Genomic DNA, 11,109 nt, shown 5'->3' with positions numbered 1-11,109 from the left:
CCCCCAGCCCAGTCTTGGTGTTTCCACACTGAACGATTAAAGCTGCTTAGTTTAAGTAAGGTCAGAATCAATCTTCCTTCCTGCAGGGAAAAGCATAATGCTCATGAGCAGGGTCCAAAATCTGCTCTAAATTACATGTAGGTAAATCCAGAATATCCCTACTGAACCATGGGGGTTTAGATTTATCATGGAGAAGGATGTGGACCTTGATCTTTCAATGCGTGTTTCTGGTGGCTGGTTTTGAACGACTTCAGGCTCAAAATGACATAAAGTCAATCACTGCAGGTCCTCTGTTATGTTTTCATTTACCTGCCCAGGTGGTGAGCAGAGGAATGACTCAGCCCTTCTGTGGGGCTGGGAGATACTGTACCACTGCTGGGAAAAGTGCTCTGTCTTAAAATACTCCCTGTACTTAAATAGACAAGTTCCTTGCTTACTTCTTATTTACCAGTACTTCCTCAATTTAGTGTAATAGCAAGGGAGAACTGGACATAAAAATTGCTTGGACTCTGGTTTACAATGCCAAGTTTTGCACAATGATGGATGAATATCTTAAAAAGTGGGGTTTTCTGAGAGTTCTTTGGATAAGGCACAAATGGCACAGAAAACTTCAAAAGCATAGACATCCATGGGAATCTGTTTCCCGATTGCTCGGTGACAGTTGCAGCCAAGCCTGTAAATGTGAGGTTTCTTGAACGACAGAAAAGCCAAAAACATGAACCCAAAAGTGAGGTTTTCATTACAGAAACCACGGACAGAGAGATATGGACTGGGATGTCTGGGAAAGCCCAGTACAGAGGGAAATGAACTCCAGTGATAAGGAGCAGCTGTAGCACCCGGGGTCTACATGTCTGGGAGGCAAAACCTGATACAGGGGATCCAGGCTGCACACAGAGATGGCAGGGCCCAAAAACTTTCTGCCACTTACCTATGAGTGCTTTGGCTGCTCAGCCTGTGTACTTTGAGGGTGCTTGGAGATACGAGGTTTTCCACCAGCTTCAGCAGCTCCTCCTTGGAGCACCTCTTCCAGTCACGGCTGGTCCCACAGTGCCACTTGAGGTCCAGATCCTGTGCTGAGAGGTGGTAAAGAGCAGGTGCTGGTCCCTCTGAGCACTGAGCTGCTGGGCAGGAACAGCAGGACCCCAACAGGGTTAATGTGGTTGCCCTAAACTAGGCAAACACCCCCCAGCACTGCAGCTTCGTGGGGACCAACCCCAAAACCTGAGCGTGCTGGCAGCAGGAGAGGAAGGAGACAAGCAGGCAAAGCTGTGCAGGGCCGGCCAGAAAAAGCAGCTTTGAAAAAAAGCTTGTGGCAATGAGACCTCGAGCAAAGAAATTCATCCAGCTGTGGGGAGGTGGAAGCTGAAGGCAGATGAGATGTGCAAAGCAAAACACCACTCAGCAGCCTGAGATAGGAACCACACGAAGCTCCCTGACCCCGCTCGGAGCCGTGCTGCCTTCCCCACTTCTCCCAGCCATTATTCCAGCTGACTTGCAGATACCCGAAAGTTATTTTTGAAATGAAGGTGCATTCAGATCGGGCTGTCACAGCCTGTCTTTTCAATCAGGAGCTACTTGATCAGATGCTTTTTTTTGCTGTAACATAATCACATGATACCAAGGCTTTAAACAGGACCTATATTCCAGCTCCAGTGCTGGATACTTCCTTGCCAGAAAGATATCAACACATTGGGAGATAGCTATAAAAGAAAAGAGAGATCTTGCATAAATTATCTTATGCTATTTATAGACATGGATAGCAGTCTATCCATGGGACCATCTGCTAATCTATGTCCCATGGCAATTAAAGTCAACATTTCACCATATCTTCTCCATCAAGGGCTGAGATTATGCACTGAACTCTTTTTTTGTGCAACACCAACCTTACATCTGTGCTGTTTAGCATCTCTTTCCAACTTTCCATACCACTTCCCATATCCACTCTGTGAGTGCCTGCTACAAGAAAGGAAAAACTCAAATGGATTATTTGTATTAATATGTAGTAAAAGGGCCAGTAGGTGACAAAGGTTCTATTTACTTTGTTGGTTCACAAGAACTTCTCTGTTTCAATAAAAAGAAAACAGACATTATGCACTAAATTAATGAATTTATATATTTGATACAAAGTGATCTTCATCCAGTTTAGTCTTTTCAGTGCTCCTTGTTATAAACAAACCACACAGATTTTCAGAAGTGACTTATGATTTTAGACACTATGTTTTTAATCATCCAACCCAGGATGCTTCCAAAAATTATCCAAAACCTGTGAGAAGACCTCTCACAATCTCGTTTTCTTCAAGGAAAGCTGGAAACCTAAAATAAATGGCATCCAAACATTTTGCTTTAGAAAACACATAAAGACAAAACCCAACTGTGCTTAACGTATAGTTTGTCCATATTATAGATATAGAGAATTTTCTGAAGTAACTTAAAAGCTCGAGTCCTACTGCCTTGTTCTGCATCTTTTTATACACAACACATTTTTATTACTCCATGTAATTTTAATAATTTATACTGGCACCATCACTTTAGCAATTGCATTCACTACATTTAACAACAGGAGTTACTATAAAAGCAAGAAAGAAAATACAGAAGATTCGATTAGCAGGAAGATTTGCAGAAAGGCAACCTTACAACAGGGCTCTTCCTCAGGCAAAAGATATTATTTTACAGAAATAATTACAGAAATACACGTTTCATGGGCGCTAACACATTTGGTTAATTTAAAAAAAAATTGAAGGCTTTCTTGGCTAGTGAGTTGACCAGTTACACAAATAAGAACTCAAGCAATTCTTCACCTCTGTCACAGCTGATACTACAAAAAGCTTCTTTTCTTCCGGCTGTGTTGGGATGTGTGTGTGAGAGAAAGAAATGGAGACGTTAAGCAGTGATACCACCAAACATTATCCCATTGTTGGTCTGAAACTTACTGCAGTCACAAGACAATTAGAAGTTATGTGAGCACAGAGCTTTCCACAATTTATGCTGCCTGAGCTGCTCTGTGTGGGAATGATCACGTCCCAGATCTCCCACTCCCCTCCCTCTGGCTTTCCTTTCCATCAAAGGCTACAAAAACTCTGGGAATGAAGAGGCTTCACATCCATGACTGTCTTCCCACAGGTCCAAACTCTCTGCTCAAAACCTAAAGGTTATTATTCAAAGTCCTAGAGGAGAAAAATGGTGTAATGCCTTCCCTCAGCATCTAAAAAGACATAACAGACCATTACTGACTACGGATATAAGATACACAGAGTATACCAGGGCATAGATGTAAGTATTTGTGGAGAGGTTTTAAAGCCATTGTTGTCCATTTTTGCACATTAAAACCCACAAAGAGTTTTATTTAGAGCACTAAATCCTTTCATTTCTCTCTGGCTGGATTTTTGACTATTAAAATATTCATCAGGCACTCCAAGAATCTTGATGCCAAGTATTTATTTTATTTTTTATAACCTTTTAAATAGTTTCTTTAAAATACCTTCAGGTGTACACATTGCTCTTTAAAAAACACTGAAAGTAAGAGTTTATTGTAAAACAGCGAGAAATGAGGTATCAGGCACTGCTGAGACCTCAGTACAACAAAGGGGTGGATTCCACGGAATTCAGAGCTAAGGGGAGACAGAAGGGGCATTTTTTCAAAGTTGAAAGTTTCCAATGTGAAAATTCTTCAGGTTTCACATAGGAAGATGTAATTTTCTGTTGCCAAATAACGGGAGGGGTGGGGGGAAGGCTTCTACAAAAGGGGTATTTATGTCAAAATGTCCCATTTGGATTTCCTTTCAGATGGGCAATATTTTTTGTAAGGCAGGCTGCTGGCACTGAGAGAAATCACTATTTTCTGTTTGAAAATTTCCCCCTCTTTTGCCTAACAGGAAACCCCTGGCCCTGAAATGATGCTTGCAGGCAGGGGGCTGACACGGCAGTGGTGCTGCTGCTCTCCCTGCAATACCAGATCTGAGCCTCCCACTTCCTAACACAGCCAAACAGGGAGCTGCTCCCAGCTCCTGCTCCAGGCAGCCTGGGGTCGTCAGTGTGGAGCAGCCCAGGCTGTGTTTGTCAGAGACAGTGACAGAGCTGCCCTTCCCGAGGTGAATATTGACTCTTGTTGCCCAGAAGAGCAGTGGATGCCCCATCCCTTGAAGTTCAAGGCCAGGCTGGAGGGGGCTCTGAGCAACCTGGTCTAGTGGAAGGTGACCCATGGCAGGGTGGGTTGGAACAAGATGGAACAACCCAAACCATTCAGTGATTCTACGATTCATTCTCTGATTCTATGACTGTTGTGCAGTGATGCACAGGGTGTGCCCCTGCAGCCTGTTGGCCCTGCACACTTGGCACAGGGGCAGGAGGGGTCACGTGCCAGCAATGGGGATCTCCTGTCCACAGTGATGGGATCTCCTACCCACAGGGGTGGGATGAAGGGCACAGATGCTGCAGCACCATCAGTGGTAGCGGCTGGGCCTGTAGCTCACAAGCTCATCCCAGCACTGGTTTCCTGGCCAAAAGATCAGCAGCGCCACAGAGGCTCAGCCCACCTTGTCCTGTAGCTTTTGGGATGGTGGCAAATCAGGCATATTCTGCTTGGGAAGATGCCTTGGATGGAGCCTCTGACAGAGACCACAGCCAGGGCTGGCTCAGACGCCTTCACACCCTGTGACGTGCTGCTCCTCACCCTGCAGCCTCCTCAGCTAGAGATGCTGAAATGTGATCAAATGCAATTTGGCAGCTGTGAAGCTCAGTTACAAACTGCCTGGGAAGAGATTACCTTCAGCTTCCAGAACATTTCTTTTAATCTGAAGAGAAGCAGACACCTCCCCTCTCCTCCCCATGAAGCCTCCGCTTTATGCATGGAGTCAACCTCATTCTCAACACCACATTTTGAACCATTATGTTCCCCTCTATATTCCCACGTGGGATTTAATTTCTTCCATGTGGGAAAAAAAAATATTTTAACTGTCCTTCCTTCTGTTTCTTCTCACAGAGGAAGGAGTCAAAGGGTGAGATGCAAACCTTAAAAATTATACCACACTTTTACCGACTGCTTCGGTACCTCCTCCAACACCACTGTGTCCACCAGGGCTCCTCACAGGACATGGGTATGTTGCATCTTCAGGTGATTTCTTACAGAATTTGTGCCATTGCTTCTCTGTCCAAAGGGCTTTCATTCTGCGTCTATATAAATATAGAAAGCAGAAGATAATGTTTACCACCTGTATTCTCCAAGGAGCAAGGGATGTGCCCGTACATAGTTATTCCACCTGTCTTGTTTTCTCTCCCAGACACCAAGATTAATGAAAAAAGGCAAGTAAGACTGCATTTGTAGACACTGACTACATGATTACTGAACACAGAGCTTAACACTGAACGTCTGGGCCATTTAAAAGGTGACATGCATTTGTGAGGAAACACATTTAGTTTATTTATGGACAAGAGAGGGACACAGTGGATCCACTACATCATAGGCAGAGTAAGTGAAGACATCCCACAACTGGGGAGGAAGCTTATTCTTTTTCAACAAATTGCTGGTTCTCTGGCATATTAGCTATCATTAATGGATTAAATAACTTTTACTCCAACATGACCTGCTATTTCCACAAACAAGTCTCTTACCTTTACCACATTTATTTCCCACAAACTCTTTGATTTTCATTTAATGTCTACCTAAAAGGCTAAGGACTCAGGCACTCCACTCAGTTGCACTGACATTATCTTTTAATTAGCAGAGGTCACTTAATGCTTTTAGTACAATCAACAGTTGCTTTCTTTCCTTGATCAACTACAAGAGCATCACGGTTAATGCAGACTGATTAAAACCTGAAAATCCTTTAGCATAGAAGTATCTCAGGACAAGTATAATCAAGCTATGGCACATAGATCATTTTCCTTGACAGCTTTGACTGCAGCACCACCAGGAAGAACAATCCAGCACCTGTGGATAAATGGCTTCTCTTACACTGTGGGTCTCACCAGAGACCTGAAAAAGCCATGGGTGAAATTAATCCCCAGGACCACCTCCAGCTGCATGTGTTTGACATCCATGGAGTGTTTCCAAAACCCTGCCTCAGAAGAGGGAAAACTAAAATTAGGTCTCCGATGTGATCGATAAGTGATAAGTAAAGTTCACACTGGAGAGATTTACACTGCTCCCTGCTTGGCATTGCAGCTGAAAGCACATATAAAAAAATTGGGACCCATCATTTAAAGTCTTGCAAGTATAAATCAGTCTCCTCACACTTAGATGAAGCTGGGATCCTTCCCTAATTTCAGCAGAGAAAGACCTATTGGGTGCTTGGTGGGGAGAGATTTGTCTGAAGTGAACGAGTTTTTTGGGGGTAGGGACTATGTTCAGTTCAAGACAGTGGCAAATCTTCTACTTCAGAGTCACCTGCCCTGTTAAGAGACAGATTTAAAAGCTAGAGGCAAACAGACTGGGCTACTGTCTCCAATGCCTAATAGTATTGTTAATCCTTATCCTTTTGACCCATGCACAAAAAAAATTATTCCAGGAGACCAATGGTAACCACTCCTTTATAATCCCTGTATTATATCTGCTACAGAGGTTGCAAAGTCAGTAAAATGAGAAGAGCTCTTACCATGCCTGTTATAAATTAACAAAGGCTTTTAATCTTGGTAACTTTTTATTGCTAGACAAGAAGCATATGACAGAACACATATCACAAACAACAAAACCAGGATGAACCAGACCAAAAAAAAAAAAAAAAAATAGAGCAAGCATGTCCTTTTAAAAAACAATTATATAGAGCTCCCTTGGAATGGCCATACACATCCCCAGCCCAGCCGCTTTCATCTCCTCCGCTGCATTTAGGTTATGAAAGGATTTAGTTTCCCAAGAAAAGAATTTGAGACACAAGGAAGGCAGGGCAATTTTAAATTAAACAGCATGACTATGGTAACATCTGCAATAGATTGGATGCCCTAAACATAGTGCAGGAGAGATCTGTTGCCTTATCTACGGTTTGGTAAATAATTTCTCCTACCTCAAGGGTCATTACATCTTCAGCTCTTTCTGTCATTTGTGATTCCACTGAGAGGCTGAAGAATAAAGTCTCTACAGGTGCTTATGGTGCAAGTGAGCAGCTATAAATAACATCCCAGCGTTCGGCTGCGCGGGATATAAAAACCTCATTCGCTTCCTGACGTCCCTTCATTAGACACCAACTTTCAGCCCTACAGATCTCAGCATCTCCTGACATCAAATTTGGCAGGCGGTCACTAAGCAGAAATATGAGCCATTAGGGAAAAGGTTTCTTTCACCCCCCGTCCCCAAAGCTCCACAGTGCTCTCCTGAGAGAAATGGGATCTGGGATGGGGGGAAATCCTGCCAAGTGGCACATTCCCAAACTGGTGATTCAGCACAAAAACCTTCCTCTTCAGTCCTAGAGTCTGAACCCGTTAGGTGGGGGGTAACATCCCACGAGGAGGGAGCAGATCCCCAGTGTGGGGATGCACTCACATCTCTCCCCAGTCCTGCCGGGTGTTTGAGCATGAGATCCCCTCAGAACCACCCTGAGCTGCCCTGGGAGCCGCAGCTATGGCTCCATTGCAGGCTGAGGTGTGCGAAAATAACCCCCTCAGTCTGTGGCTGGAGACTGTTTCTATTACTGGGGATGAGATTTAAGACTGGGGCTGGTGCAGCAGCATCTCCCTGCTGGTCCCCAGGGAGACGCGGGCTCAGCACTGCCTGTGGAAGGTACCGGCACAAAGAGGAGCTCAAGCACAAGGGCTGTGAGGGAATCTCATTGTATGGGTGCTGGTTTTTGGATAGTGTCAAAAAATTCTCTTAATTAAAGAGAAGAGGGAAAATCAAAATTTCATGTACAAGGTATTAAAACTAAAAGAGCTGAGGAGAAGGTGAAGGGGCACTTAGATCAGGCAGGCAGAGCTAGACACGTAAGCGATGCACAGAGGACCTCATGGGACAAGGTTAGGACAGAAGTGACAGCTGGTCTGAAGAAATAGCATCTTAAGATCCAAAACCCTGTCAGGAAAACCCAACCGCGCGGCCGATAGAGAAGTTCAATAAAAAATGGGCAGGCAGGAAGAGGACACAAGGTACATAAATACATGCTTATTCAATAAAGCAAGAAATGGAACAGCAAAATTGAGCAAACAAGGCTGCCCGGTGGCAGGAGACAGCCTGATTTATTTGCCTTGCTGAAACACGGCAGCGTGGAAAACACAGCGGGGAAACTGTGTTGTCTCGGTAGGAATTATTCAGCAGAGGAGGGTTTAGGTCATGGCTGGAGCACCACAAAGAGCCTCTGGAAGCCAAGTTTCCACAGGAAGAAAAATCACACCGACGATGCATAATTGATGCAGACGTACCAGGAGCGTTGAACGCTCTGGGGACGGAGAGGAAAATTATTTAAAAGAAAAAGAAAAATCAACAAACAGTTAATAATAAAGCAGTAGTGACTTCTAATTACCTGTACACAACTGATTACAGCCCATGCCACAGTGACAAGCTGTTTCTTAGCAACTCAGAGGCGGCTTTTGGAAGGGCTCCTTCCAGGGAGGGAAGCTCCCATCTCCAGGGGAACAAAGTTCAGCGGTAAATTCTGCCTGGACCATCTGGTTTTAGGGGCTGTGGGGCATTGTAGTGAAGTATTCTATCTCCTATAGGAAGAGAGCACACATCAAAAAAAAAAAAACAACCCACAACCATTTGGGAACATGGACAGGAATCAAGTAGTCCTGTAAAGGAGGATACTCAAACCCTGGACTTGGCATGGGGGACACCCAGGAGTTTCTGGCAGAAGGGAGGTGCAGCATCTCCTGAGTCAGCAGCACAGGGGAAAGTGCAAATTCTCAGGGCCAGATGGCTTCACCCAAAAGCTCTGCAAGGAGAGAGCAATTGAGCCTCTAGCACGGAGATCCCTTCCCACTCACATCAGGTGTCTCCCTTCTTTAGGAAATGCTCAAGACAAATCCATTTCCCCGTCATGACTTTTTTTAACTCGCTGAGGAAGTCAATTATTTTGAGAAGTCAGTAAGTTACACACACCTTGGTGAACAATGTATTTCTGTAGAGAAAACTGCACCTTTCCACATGCAAATCTGAAAAATAATAAGGGAAACTCACATAGAAATCATATGATATTTGAAAACTTCTCAGGAAAAGGCGCTGGCAAGGGTTTGTTGATGAGCTGAAGTGTCCAGGAGAGAGGGAATATTTCCATGGCTCAAGAACCGGTTAAGATACAGGCATAGGTGGTTAATTTTTAAGAGGATCAAAGAACTGCATCACCGTTGATGTTTAATAAATTAATGAGCTGGAAAAGCACACAAAGAATAAATGTCAAATACCAGAGAGAAGCTAGGAAAACTCCAGGGGCTCAGGAAATCTGCATGAGCAGACACACAGAAAAATAAACACACCCAGAGCACGATGCAGCCCTACTGCATAGACATGAGGATTTAAATTCACTGGAAATTGTTTCCAATAATAATTAATAGTGAAAAAGAACAAAATTAACTGGAGCTGCCTACAACAGCCCTGCCAAAACTTTTCTCTGTGGAGTGCTGGCTGGGAGAGTGGCTGGAAGGAGCAATGTTCCCATGTTCAGTGACATCAGACCCCACCTCTGACACAACCTCAGTGCCACTGAAATCCCAGGAGGGGCAAGTTGTGGATTTCAGTGAGGGCCCCATCTGAGTCCTATATCTCAGACTGATGGCAAAAATTCAAAGCATAACCAAAAGAAAAAAAAAACACCAAAAAGAAGCAGTCTGAGCCTGATTAACTCCCAGAGTAACTGAATATACTGGATGTAAATTGACACTTTCCTCCAGGGAGAGAAACTTGAGATGTCTTCTTCATAAAGAGAAAAAGGAAACAAAATTTTTAAAGTAGAAGAATGTAGATGGCCAGAATTTAAAAAGTGGTGGAAAGATAAGCTGGGGGGACAAAAAAATCTGCATGAAACGTGCTGTAATTGCCCCACAAGTCAGTGTCCAGCAAGACTTTACCCATGGTGGGATTTGCACGAGGATCTACACAGGACCCACAGTCACATTCCTTTTTACCCTTCCTCATCTAAATGTTCCAAGCATAAAATTTGATAAGCAGGTCACTGTACTGCTGCATTCAGGAGTAACCTTTCTCACACAGCAGTGCATTGCAATGCAAATATTCTCATGAAAGATGCTTTAATAAACCACTCTATTAAAAATAATCTGCCAGCAGAGGAGTATCGACTGTGCAAATATGATATTGGAGAGCTGGGAGAAAGTAAATATGAGAACAAGTAAACGTTATTTGGTCAGGAGGGGGCAAACCCCAAAAGCCCTAGAAATAAGTAAAATTGTTTATTTTTTCAAAACATAAGGCAAAAATATTTAGCCACGTGCTGAGTCAGTGGGATCTGGGAGGCCCTCAGCCAAGTCCTTTCTGCTGAGAACAAGCTCCTGCCAGGTAAACAGGGATTGTGCTTCCTCCTGTTGTCCCCAAAGTGACAAAAACATCCTCAACTGATGTTATTGCACAAAGCTAATATTAAATGCTTTCAAATATGATTAACAAAATGCAACTTACATTAAATGACCAGAAAGTTGTCAGTTTTGGTTTTCAGTCCTAGGCTTTCTCATGAGTTCCTAACTCAAAAGGAAAACACTGTGGCTATTAAGTAAGCAAAGATTGATTTATAACACAACATTCAGAAATGTTTTCTTTGAAGCATTAACAGGTTATTTAAATGTATTAACAGGTCAAATAGTTCTGACTTTTTCTTTGTTTGGAATGTTAAAAACACTCAATTGACAATATCCAGGGAGGTTTTGCAACCAAGGGCATAAGCAGGAGGTTTGGAGCAGTTGTGTTCCTCCTAATTTACTTAACCTTTTTTTGTTGTTGTTAAATTAAGGGGTTTAATATTCTGCATTGAACCAACTATCCCTTTCTCTTTTGTTAGGGAAAAGCAGGGCTACAGCCATGACGCCTTCCGGACCCCCCATTCCCGGATGCAGACCCGCCTCGCAGACGCTGCACATGGAATCTGGGGGGGTGGAATGGCACATCTGGCAGAGGTCCAAGCACCATACCCAGGGAGCAAACAGACTGCTGCAAGAATTCCAATCAAAGCATCGCTCAGG

The 11,109-nt window shown here is 43.7% G+C and overlaps 1 long non-coding RNA gene across 3 annotated transcripts; it reads right to left on the bottom strand.

Annotated features, from left to right (window-relative positions):
• Nucleotides 1-8,119: 8,119 nt before the first annotated feature.
• On the bottom strand, nt 8,120-10,573 carry LOC113988935. Of its 3 annotated transcripts, none has more exons than XR_005566145.1 (4): nt 10,553-10,573; nt 9,023-9,075; nt 8,445-8,634; nt 8,120-8,360 (listed from the first exon to the last, which is right to left on the bottom strand). It is a non-coding gene; the product is annotated as an uncharacterized LOC113988935 (long non-coding RNA). The 3 variants fall into 3 exon arrangements; XR_003541063.2 differs by lacking the exon at nt 10,553-10,573 and adding an exon at nt 9,397-9,516; XR_003541064.2 differs by lacking the exon at nt 10,553-10,573 and adding an exon at nt 9,325-9,353.
• Nucleotides 10,574-11,109: the final 536 nt, after the last annotated feature.

This window comes from Pipra filicauda, unplaced genomic scaffold, assembly GCF_003945595.2.
Source record: "Pipra filicauda isolate LSUMZ 115617 unplaced genomic scaffold, ASM394559v2 scaffold63_size3267554_pilon, whole genome shotgun sequence".
Lineage (NCBI taxonomy): Eukaryota > Metazoa > Chordata > Aves > Passeriformes > Pipridae > Pipra > Pipra filicauda.
Note: the sequence above shows the minus strand (reverse complement) of the source record. Positions and strands in the feature narration are given on the sequence as shown.